At 37.3% G+C, this 12,675-nt stretch overlaps 1 non-coding gene and 2 pseudogenes across 1 annotated transcript; 2 read left to right on the forward strand and 1 right to left on the reverse strand.

Moving 5' to 3' along the window:
• The first annotated feature begins 2,501 nt into the window (after positions 1-2,501).
• On the forward strand, positions 2,502-2,639 carry LOC147818150 (U4 spliceosomal RNA). Its single transcript, XR_015438267.1, has one exon. It is a non-coding gene; the product is annotated as a U4 spliceosomal RNA (small nuclear RNA).
• Positions 2,640-6,028: 3,389 nt separating this feature from the next.
• Positions 6,029-11,535, forward strand: LOC147818151 (uncharacterized; annotated as a pseudogene).
• On the reverse strand, positions 9,499-9,679 carry LOC111667267 (U2 spliceosomal RNA; annotated as a pseudogene).
• Positions 11,536-12,675: the final 1,140 nt, after the last annotated feature.

Consider the following 12,675-nt stretch of genomic DNA (forward strand, 5'->3'; position numbering starts at 1 on the left):
TGGGAAATCTACTCACAAAATTGCGCTATATGCGGACGATATACTCTTGTTTCTATCCAATCCGGACATTTCACTCAAAACCTTACTGAGTCTGATAGATGACTTTAGTAGCTTCTCTGGTTACAAGATTAACTGGTCTAAAAGCGAGCTCCTCCCACTATCTACCCCAGACTCATTTACGGCAACTCTCTGTTCACCCTTTCAGGTTCAATCAAAGATCAAATATCTAGGTATTATAACAGACGGTACTATCAAGAACCTTTATAAACTTAACTATTTACCTCTGTTACAAAAGATCGAGAAAGACCTGGTCAGATGGACAACTCTTCCTCTAAGTCTTATAGGAAGAACAAACGTCATCAAAATGAATATATTCCCTAGACTCATGTACCTATTCCAATCAATACCAATTGATCTTCCACAATCTTTCTTTAAAAAATATAATAAATTAGCTGCAAGATTTATTTGGAGTAACAAGGCCCAGAGAATTAAAAGGTCCACACTATGTCTACCGATAGAGAGAGGAGGTCTAGGGCTCCCAGATATTCAGTTATACTTTTGGGCTGCCCAGTTACGACCACTCTTTTACTGGTTTAGAGATGACGAGGCTCCTTCCTGGACACAAATAGAAAGTGATCTATCGCATATCCCATATTGTTTCAACATTAAAACTATAACAAAATGCACAAATAACCCAATCATCACTCACTCACTTAGGATCTGGGACAAAATTAACCACTTTTTAGGACTAGGCACCTCCCTATCTCCACTTACCCCTATAGGTTCCAACCCTTCCTTAGACTTTGTACAGAAAGACCTGGGTTTCAAGATATGGGGCCAGAAGAACATAAACAAGATAGGTGACCTGTATGATGGTAACACACTAAAATCATTTCAGCAGTTGAGAGACTCCTGTCAATTGCCGGCCACTCATTTTTATAGATATCTCCAGTTAAGGCACTTTATACGATCACAGCTTGGTGGTGCCCTGGAAAAACCGGAGATTTCTCAGCTAGAATCACTGCTCACTCAAGGAACAAATAAAAAACAGATTTCAAAAACTTATAACCTTTTGATAAAAAATAACAAAGCCAACATTAATTTGATTAAAGAAAAATGGGAAAAGGATCTCGAAATCCAAATAGAGGACGATCATTGGTCTTCACTGCTTACAGATGCACATAAAAGATTTATTAACACAAGATACAGAATTTGTAATTTTAAAACTATTCATAGAGTGTACTACACTCCTGAGAAAATTAGCCGTTTCAAAGGCAGCACTTCTTCATTCTGCAAAAGGTGCAAAACTGAGATAGGGAATCTCCTACACATGTTTTGGACGTGCCCACAGTTAGAACAGTGGTGGAAGGATATAGAACATACACTTAAGAAAGTCCTAAAGATGGAACTTAGCTTATCACCTCTTATAGTGCTCCTCGGTGACTACTCCACTCTCCGGTTTAGTTCGAAACACTTAGCTGACTTCTTTGGACTGGCCATGACGGCAGCAAAAAAATGCATTCTGTCCAAGTGGATAGCTGAAGATTCCCCTAATCACTCTCACTGGGTAAATGAACTTAACCACTGTATGCCATTAGAAAAGATCACATATAATGTAAGAGGTAACCAACAGAGATTCCTACAGAAATGGAAAGCTTGGATTAATTTCCTAGAAACATGACTCAATAAATCTGTACTGCACCACTCTTATTTATTTATTTATTTATTGAAATTTTCAATTCTTATTTTTTTTTTATTTACTTATTTTTGTCTGTTTGTTTTGTTTTCAAAATCCTTACTACTCCAATATTTATTTTAATTAATGCTGCAACTTTATTATTATGTTAATACATTACTGTATTGTGTTTTCCTTACCCTTTGTTTTGTAATGTAAAAGTTCAATAAAAATAATGTTCAAAAAAAAAAAAAAGAAAATAAATGTTCTGTTCAATATACATAGTTATGTTTCTAACACACAAAGCACTTACTCCCTCTACTGCAGCTCGAGCAAGGAGGAGATTCCTCTGCAGGAATCTTTAACCAATTAGAATACAGCTACAAATAAACCAATCAAGTTATGGCTTCAACCCAACCAACCAATCAGAAAAGGGCTACAGAACAATTAGAATATGACTACAAATTAATCAATTAGAATACAGCTAGGCTAAAGACGAGCCAACCAATCAGAATAAGGCTACAAACAAATGTATTCTGTGGTAGTAGTGGTTGGTTTGTAGCCACATATTGCATAAACATGTTCTCATGGTTGTTGCAACATTTAACTTTTACTGGTGTTATTTTGTTCCACAATATTTCCACTGTTTCCACACTCTGATCACAGTTAGACCATTACACATTACCAGTCAATGTGGTTAGACCACCACAAGTGATGCTGGTGCTTGATCGGTGACATTCTCTGACATGCTACAGACCTTCAAGTGATCATCATCATTCTGCTGTGAAAATGAAACCTTTCTAAAATCTCATAAAACCAATTTTAAATTCATGAATGCTCGTGAGATTATTTGTTAAATAATGCTGAGACGTGATTATTGCTGTTTGAAAACTTAACCGAATACCCTGCTTGGATGACTTGAAATACAGTCAACTGTGGCAATTTTTGTTGGTCTCTGAAGAGATTTTACATTTTGTATTAATGATAAATCTTGGGTTGATGCATAATGTTTAGCTCCTCGTTGTTCCTCTACAACAGGGGTGTCAAACTCAATTTCATCCCGGGTCACATCAGTATTATGGTTGCCCTCAAAGGGCCGGTTGTAACTGTAAGACTTAATATATCTACTCTTTGTCATATTACATAATTGCCTCTGCATTCGATTATAACCGGTTTTAGTTATAACTTAATAACTAGCTCTGAAAGTAGAAGTCTGGGAAAAATACTTGCAAGGAGATATTCAAGTGTACAACTATTGCACAATTTATTTAAAAACTTAGTTTGGTAACAAAAACACATGCTTATACATGATATGCGATTAAGAAACCCTCATCATCACTCATCCATCAAAGATAAAAATTTTCAAGTGAATAATGAAGTTCTTTTTTTTTTGCAATATTTATTACATTAACTTTGTTTAACTTTTTGGTTGCAGTTGAGAGGGGTATAACTATGGTGCAACAAATCTCTGCATATCACAACAAACACACAAAAAAAAAAATTCAAGCGCAACCATTAGAATGCACACATATTACATTGTACCTATTCCAGATTTTAATACATTTCATTATATTGTATATATAGTATATATATATAGGAGGAGCATCCCAGAACTTTGCTCTCAGGCTACTGTTGCATTGGAGTTCTATTAACTCCATCTGAGGGTGATGTGGTGCACTGTCGATGCCGGTGGTGAACGGATTGGCAAAGATGGCAAAGGTTAAGTGCTGTACTTTAAAGTCAGAGAAGCGCAGATCAAATTCATTAATCAACTGGTTCACTTTGGTAACCAATCAAGCAACTGAGGTTGAGATGCTCTGACAGACAGAAAAGTGGGCAAGACTGTCCTGTTCAAGTTGGGACTTCCATAGGTGCAATTTCAGCTGGAAAGCTGTGATCGCATTGTACATCCCTGTTATGACTTCTTGGCGGCCCTGCAGCCTCTGATTCAGTTGGGCGGGATGCTCTGTTATGTCACACAACTTGGCAAAATAATACACCCAGTTTGGATCTGACAAGGGTTTTCCTTTACTTTGCACAAAAGAGTAATTACTTCCTGAAGCTCAAAAAATCGCTCCTACTCAGCCACCTTACTTCTGTATGGTATGGCACATCTCTATGTTCTGTGCCCACCTCCTTCAAAAATAATTGGAACTGACGGTGATTCAAAAATGGGGGAATATCCAAAAATACATTGAGACTAGTAAAAATGTCATTATGGATATCCACAATTCGTACTATGACTAGTAAAAATGTAATTTCAGATATCTACAATTAGAATTATGACTAGAAACAAAACAATTGCATATATCCAAAAATGTATTGTGACTATCTGTTGACGGGTAGATAGGATGCCATTTTAACATAAAAAGGGTTCATTGAGAAGGGGCGTCAAGTAGGTCAGTTGGTTTAGCATCCGCCCCATGTACCAGATAGCCCTTTGCTGCATGTCATTCCCCCTCTCTCTGCCTCCCCATTTCCTGTCTCTCTCTACTGCACTGTCAATAAAGGCCCAAAATAATAATAATTAAGGGTTCATTGACTATCCACAATTATATTCTAGATATCCATAATATCAATGGCAATTAGAGATATCTGTAATCACATTCTGACTAGTAGAAATTGTATTTCAAGATATCTAAAGCTTTATTTCTCCTAGTCAAAATTCAATCCAAGATATCTTTAAATCCTTAAAAAGTATAAGTGGCCGTTTTAACATTTAATAGCTAGACTGGATTCTAGCTAGACTAGTCAAAATTAACATTTCAGATATCCACAATGACATTCTTCCTATCCACAATTGTCATTTCAGATATCCACAACATCATTCTTCCTAGGACAAATGACGTCACTTTTGCCATTCATGTGTATTGGGCTTTCAATTTACACAATTACATTTTGGATATCTAAAATGTTCATTCTGGATATCTGCAATATAATTCTTACTAGGAAAAACTCCCATTTCAGATATCTTCAATCCAATTGTTACTAGTCATAACGAATAAGTGAGCCATTTTGACATTTATCAGCCTATTATCTTTTGAGATATCTGGACTAGTAAAAATGACATCACTTTCTCCAGTAGGTTTCCCAGTCGTCGTCATTTCAGATATCCAGAATTATGTCGTTTCCCTCAGTGCAAGGCAAGAAAGCAGTCATGGCATTGGCGGTAATCGAGAAAATCACAAGAAAATGCCACGAAATTGAACGAGCCCTCAATCGGGATTTGTGGAGAGAGCGAACATTTTTCCATCGAAAACTGTGGTAGAAATCTTGAGAGAATCGAACATTTACTGTCTCCAGACACAAACATTGAACTGAGAAGCAGTTTGGCCGAACTGAGAATGCTAATTACAGCTAATGTCCAGGCAGACGAAGACCGAAGTTTCTCTGTCAGGTGCATCAGTTCAGGTGAGTCTGTTTATCACGGCATTCATATCATATCATATACATTACATGCATGTAGATTTTTCTCTAAACTTTTGCAGATATTGTTTCTATTCAAAGAGTAGCCTACCAATTAGCCTAATACAATGTAGGCTACCGGCTAATTCGCAGTGTTGGATAAAATTCTCATTTACCTAACTGGAAGATAGGCTATGTAAGTTACATGCATAAGAAAAATAAAAACATGTCCCAGTTGCCTTTTATTAGACCAGATATGATCAGTAATGCGAAAGCCGTATGGTCTTTGCTGTAAAACAAAACTGTAGTATCCCGGCACAAATGAACTGCTGTGCTTAGCAATAATTGAAAATGTCTTCATTCATGTATTCATTCGCTTATTTAAACAATCAGTAATTGTGGTCACAGCAATAAATATTTTAGCAATTCTTCAAGTCTCTCCATCACACGCCTGGCTATCTGTGCAGCCTGTGTGGTAGCAGTGACACCTAGTGTCTTTCAAACTTACAGTCACAAAAGCAAGTAATCAACTAAAACCATCAAGATACCGATTCATTCTTTCTACTTTCCCTTTCATAAATGTTCTAATTTTTGTAAGGTTTTCTAATTATACATAAGGGCAGAATATAGACACTCACATTAGCTTATTGGACCATGCTCACATTATTCATTAACAATATGCAAATTTGTATGGTCATAAATACTGTAGATAAATAACGAATAAATAACTGTCCCTTAAAAATGTGTCCATTGCTGCTTAACTGCAGAATCACATGCAAACAGTTATTGTTCTCTTTTCCCTTTTTTGTAGGAAGGAGAGGCAGACCAACCATTGATTTACCAGAGAACATATTGAATTTCTGCTGAAGCAAGGTCATACAATTAAAAAGACTGCTAAAATACTGGGATGCTCCTCATCATTCCTTTACAAGAGGTCAAAGTTGATGGGTACCTGTGAGAAGTAGATTGTGAGCAATAGATGATGGCGAACTGGAACAGCATGTGAGGCAACTTCAGGGCCAATATCCTCATTCTGGGAATGAGGTTATTGGTGGTCTTTATCTTTTGTATAGTAATTCTCATTTGTGTGTCATTGTTTTGTGAGGATCATAGTAATTTCTATCTTTTCAAAAATCTATTTCAGATGATGAGAGCCCTGTTGCGTGCACAGGGTGTGATTGTTACACGGTCCGGGGTGCGTGAGATGTTGACGAGGATAAATCCTATTGCTGCTGCAAGGAGATGGAGCCAGACAGTTGGAAGACGGGTTTATCATGCACCATACCCTAACAGTTTGTGGCACACTGATGAGAACATGCGCCTTATAAGGTTAATTACCAGAATTTTCATACTTTTGATTAACCACCACTTTGAAAAGAAGTACTGCAAGTTAAAAACTATATAGCTATAGCTATATTGTTTCCAGACTACTGTCCATACTATATTTTCATAATTTTCAAGTAATAATTTTCTTATTTGTTATCCAACCTTTGTAGATGGGTCTATGTGATTCATGGTGCCATTGATGGACACCCCCGTCTCATTGCCTTCCTCAACTGCTGCACAGACAATCGTGCCATAATGGTGCTTTCTCAGTTTTTGAAAGCAACGTGCCGCTATGGACTACCCTCGAGAGTCAGATCTGACCATGGTGGTGAAAGCATCTAATTCAAGGACTTGAACACAGAACTTTCATAACAGGAGAATCAGTACACAATCAGAGAATTGAATTTCTTTGGCGTGATGTCCACAGACTTTCACTGCATATTGTTTTTCTTCCTGAGATTCAAAACAGGCTGGAGCACTTTAGACAGGCCTGGAACCACCATGTGTTGCAAACAGAAAATAATCGCACACCAGCTCAACTCTGGAGAGAGGGCATGCTCAAAAACATTGCAACAGACAACACAGCTGTCAACAATGTCTTTGGGGAAAATCCCTACAGCGACCAAAACATTGATGCTCCTCACTCAACATGGAATTCAAGCACTGCCCACACTTGACGACGAAGAGTTCCCGGCTGTAACTGTAGAACCACCTCAACTCATCCTCACTCAGCAACAACAGGCATCTGTGCAAAATGCAGTCCAACACATTTCTGATCTAAAGATAAAATATCAGGCTTGCTGTACTGCAATTGTGTCAGTATTTTACAAACTCAAGTCTGAGCTAGTCAAATTCAAAGCCAAGGGACAAAATCTGATCCATTGTATATTATCCATGACAGAAAAAGAAACACACTTCGAATCCTTCATTAATTGTCACTGCATTAAGTCTGTAATAATAATTAGACATTTTGAGGCAATATGTATATATGTAAGTTGTTTGCATTGTAATTTGAAATAGATTTGAAATAATTTGAAATGCCTCTATTTTTGAATCCTAAAATGCACCAGCTTAATGTGACTGTTATAGTTTATGTTTATCATTTGGGATAATGTCAGATTATTACTTTGTGCTAGACTTGATACTACATGAATGAAAACAAGACATGGTGTTTTTCTTGAGCAAGATACCCATTACAAATAACTGTAAAGTTGCTGGAAGAAATGAAAAGACACAAAGTACTGCAGAACAGTTTTTTATTTCTTGTTGTCATTTCTTGTGGTGCAGCCTTGAATCTATGAAAAGTGAACAGAACTACTGCATTTCTCCAATTGTGGACACAAGACATAATTTTAGACACTAAAATGCTTGCAGACTGCATCTTAAAATGTTGCTCCTACAAACATTTATTTGGTTGCTGGTCGGACACAAACTGATGTCCACCCCATTGACCAATTTGGTCAAAATGGTCTGTAGATAAACTCTGGAAATAGGAAAAAGATGAAAATTTAAACTTTTTTATTAAGAGCAACACTTTTTCAATTATGAATTCAATTTATAGTTCATGTAATTGTTGTTTTTTTTTTTTTCCTTTTTTGGTTTTGATAGAAGGATAATACTGAATGCCATAACTGTCACACCGTGGTGAGGTTGTCTTGTCCTGGGTTTGTTTTGTCCTGTTATTTCCTGTTTTATTTTGAAAAGTAATTCCCCTCTCGTTTCAGGTCACTTGCCCTTCCTCATGTGTCTCAGTCTGATTGAAGTGTTTCCACCTGTCCCATATTTCCCTCCATGTGTTTAAATAGTCTGTGTTCCCCTTGTCTTGTGCCAGTGTCTTCGTTCTCGTCCTGCACCCGAGCCTTTTGTCCATGTCCACAGCCACAGTAGTCGCCAAAGTGAGCCGTTTATACCTCGAGAAGAGTGATTTTTTGTTTGTAAATTTTGCCATAGCTAAAGTTCATAGCCCCTTGTTTTTCCTCGTTAAGAGGGATTTTTTGTTTGTAGTTCTTGCCTCTGCATATTTTCATAGATCTTTGTTTTTCCTCATTAAGAGTGATTTTCATATGGTTTTTATAAATTAGTGTATAGTTTTTACAAGAGTATTTAATTTTGCAAAGGATCTGAGCTATTCTCCTAAGTGGGTAGAATACCTCAGATTATGGTTTTGCTAATTGTGTGTAGTGTTTTGAAACCCGGGCTGTTTTCCAAATCGTGCTCAAGCAATCTAAAAAAACTGTTGGCTGAATGAGCGTTACGATCTGCTGCTTGTTGTTGTCTAGCCAAGACAAGCTGCGTCCACCATTTTGGCACACAGGACGCCATCTTGGGTCTCATGTGACGTCACCTTCCAGATCACATCTGCCATCTTGTCACCAACGCGCGCGCGCGCACACACACACACACACACACACAATCTGAATGCATTTACTGTATTGCTGTTATCTTCTATTTGTTTAGTTAGTTGGATGATTGGTAGAATAGTGTGATTAATCCAGACTGTGGTTAATTTTGTTGATTGTTGTGGAGATTAAATAAACATTGTTGTAGTAAAGAAGTCTTTCAGTCCTTATTTTACATTATTTAGTTTATTGTGATCTGTGGCTGATTGAGAGAGTCAGAGCTCCAACTTTACCTTGTATGGTCACTTGTAGTCGTTGACTCCAGGAGGTCAGCTACTTAAGTTAACTGTTTAGGTCGTGAGACTGCAACCTGGTTTGGTTATTGTTCCTGGTCTCCAGGTGGTGCCCCATATTATTAATTAATAATAATAATTTTAATAATAATTAATATTTTCTTAGGTAATAATTTATGATTTTTAGACATAATAATAATAAATCATACTTAATAACCAAACACGTCACCTACCAGATCCAACACTTGGATTCTCAGTGGACTCATTAATTCTCCCTTCACCCATTCAAACTGTTGTTGATGGGCATGGTACTAGCAAAAAAACAAAAAACATATTCTCAAAGACAGGAAGACACAATTGTAATGTGTAAAAACTGTCAGGCAAGCCGACTCCCTTTCTTTGAGCCAATGACAAAGTGTCATGTGAAACTCTGTGATTGTTGGTTTTCCACAAGGCGAGAGAAGGTTGCACCGCACCTGACGACACTGCAATGCTCGGTCGATGCGTGGAGCGAACGGAGCAAGCCCCTTTTTTGGCTCCCAGTTCAAAAAAATCACTTTAATATGTTGTCTTTGTATAGGGGACATATCAGATATTAAACTGATAACAGATTTTTTTTTTTTTTTTTGGAATAATGTAATTTATTATCAGCAAAACCAAATTAAAAAATCTAATATTTCCTTCATTGCATAACATGTAACAAAACCATATTATAATTCTACCCATATTTTCCATAAATAATATATATTGTCATAGTTTCACTTTATGTCGCCACAATGAAACATTGTCCCATCTTATCAATATGTAAACATGAAAAAAAACACATTCACAAATTTCATGGTATAAATCTCCATAAATAATTTTCCATCTACTTTTAATTGATTCAATATCCCACTTGTTTCTGTCTGATTTAAATCTCCTCTTCATTCCTTTGTTTGCAGTGCCTAGCACTGTCCACTGGGCGACACCATTTATCACACTACAGGTTACCACAACTTGGCCTTCTCAATGGACACAAACTCTAAGACTATACATTTTCTTCTTCTCCAAATCAAAGTCCATATGTTGAATCCTTGCCCATGTCATGTTTTTCAAAATGATAAACCTTTGACCCAATTCTTTCTAAAGGTGTTTTGCAAAAAACAGTCAAATAATACATGTTCTACTGTTCATATTCCCAAACATCCCTCTCTTGGACATAACTTATTTTTTTGTTAGGCCATGATTAAATAAGGTGTTCCTCACTGCCAATCTCTTATGAAGCACTAGCCAAATAAATCCTTAAATTTATTATCCGACTGCTTATATTGTGTTCTTTTCCACACATCGGTTGGAAAGTGAACTACATCTCTAATACTAAACCTGACAGTCAATGCCTTGTACAACTCTTTATGACTGAGGATCAAACTTCTGTCCCAACACTCCTTTTATTTCTTTGACCAACTGAATATTCTTCTATAGTACCTTGGCATAACCTCTGCTTTGGGAAAACTATTTTCCCATACCTCTGCTAAGGGTTTCAAATAAGGATCGAACCAGAATTTCATCAAAGGGTGACATTAATGCTCAGGTGGTGACATCATTATTTTACAAACATTAGAAAAAAATAACACATTCAACTTCATCCTGCAATTGGGCATGTCTCTTCCTCCTATATGTTATTTCTCTTTTAATGTATTCATAGCCTCCCCACATGAAACCAAACAATGCTTTTTGTAACTTCAAACTAATTAATGCTGGCATAGGAAATACATATGCCACATGAAGCAATGTTGACAACATATATACAATTTTATAACTACAACTTTACCAGTAAATGACAGCCTTCTTAATTTTCACATGTTGAGTTTCATTAACACTTTGTCTGATCTTATCTCCCAATTAGTTTCAATATCATCTTTATTACCAAAATATATGCCCAAGATAGTTATTGGCCCTGCACACAGGCCAAAAGGGGCATCATTTCTATCCTTCCACTTCCCCAAATATTTAATTTAATTTCCTTTTTTTTTTTTTTATTTCCTTTTATTGATCTTAGGCCCAGAAGCTACATCAATGATGTTCATGGCTTCATTTAAACAAAAGTCATTTTCTAAGCGTCACAGTCCCAGCCGTGACGACAGGAACTCCACCCTCCTCCTGTCTCTCCTCCTGTATCTGCTGTTCCCCTGCTCCTAGTGTGTTTCTCCCTCCTCCCTGTCTGTCATTCCCCAGGGATGCATGGCCTGGCTATCTGGCCGTGGGTGGTGTGGCATACCTGAATCTCATCCACCTTCATCAACCTCAGTGTAAGAACCCCAGCAGATCTTCCACTTTTCGCCTATGTGGTACCTATCGGCGCTAACCGTCAAGTGATTTTTTTTTTCCAGTAATTCCCTGTGCTCACCCTGCTTATCCTTTGTCCTCAGTCGCACCTGCCTCCCTGCTACGGACCCAGAACCAACACCGCAGCCTTCAGCTCATCTACCTGTCTGCCTGTACCATTTTTCATCCCTGAGTGCTCAATAAATGTCTCTTTAACCTACTCGAGCTCTGAAGTCTGCTTTTGGGTCCAAACCTAACATCAACCCTAATAGTAAATACAGTACTCTGTTATCTGCTAACTGAGATATGGTCAATGATTTGCCACTTGGTGGTCGGATACCTAATGTGAGCATTCGTCCTAACTGCACATGCCAGAATTTCAATAAACACCACATACAATGGAGCTGATGCTGGGCTCCCCTGCCTGACATCCCTGGTTTGTAAAAGATAAATTCCAAAGGTTCCCATTGACCTTAACTCTGCTTCCTACCTCTGTATATAAAATTTTTGGCCATCCTCTGAATCTATTACCAAAACTAAACTTTTCTAATATCCTAAATAAAAATTCATGGTTAACCCTATCAAATTCTTTCTCTTGGTCGGGACTAAGAACAATAAGAGGAAGATTCCTATCCCAGGAATACACTAATACAGTATGTCTCTGTGCATCTGTGAAACACCTGAAATCTATCCTAAACTGCTGATTCTCGAGAATACTATTATTTAGTTTCCAGTATCCTTTTCCAAACATTGTTCCTTTTAAATTTAGTGAGCATATGATGATCACAATAAAATATAGGTGATACCTGAGCCTCATTCACCTGAAATTCAAAAGGGCAAAATATGTAATCTATTCTACAGCCATGGCCAAAAGTTTTGAGAATGACACAAATATCAATTTTCACAAAGTCAGCTGCCTCAGTTTTTATGATGGCAATTTGCATATACATATCCAGAATGTTATAGAGAGTGATCAGATGAATTGCAATTAATTGCAAAGTCCCTATTTGCCATGAAAATGAACTTAATCCCCAAAAAATATTTACTGAGACCATCCATGTGTGGAGTTACACAGCCATGAATAAAGAATGGTACCAAAACATCCTCCGAGAGCAACTTCTCCCAACCATCCAAGAACAGTTTGGTGACGAAAAATGCCTTTTCCAGCATGATGGAGTACCTTGCCATAAGGAAAAAGTGATAACTAAGTTTCTCGGGGAACAAAACATCGAAATTTTGGGTCCATGGCCAGGAAACTCCCCAGACCTTAATCCCATTGAGAATTTGTAGTCAATCTTCAAGGAAGTGGGTGGACAAACAAAAACCCACAAAT

Source organism: Seriola lalandi, unplaced genomic scaffold (genome assembly GCF_002814215.2).
Source record: "Seriola lalandi dorsalis isolate HSWRI2012SDOR001 ecotype SW California unplaced genomic scaffold, Sedor1 jcf7180002054687, whole genome shotgun sequence".
NCBI lineage: Eukaryota > Metazoa > Chordata > Actinopteri > Carangiformes > Carangidae > Seriola > Seriola lalandi.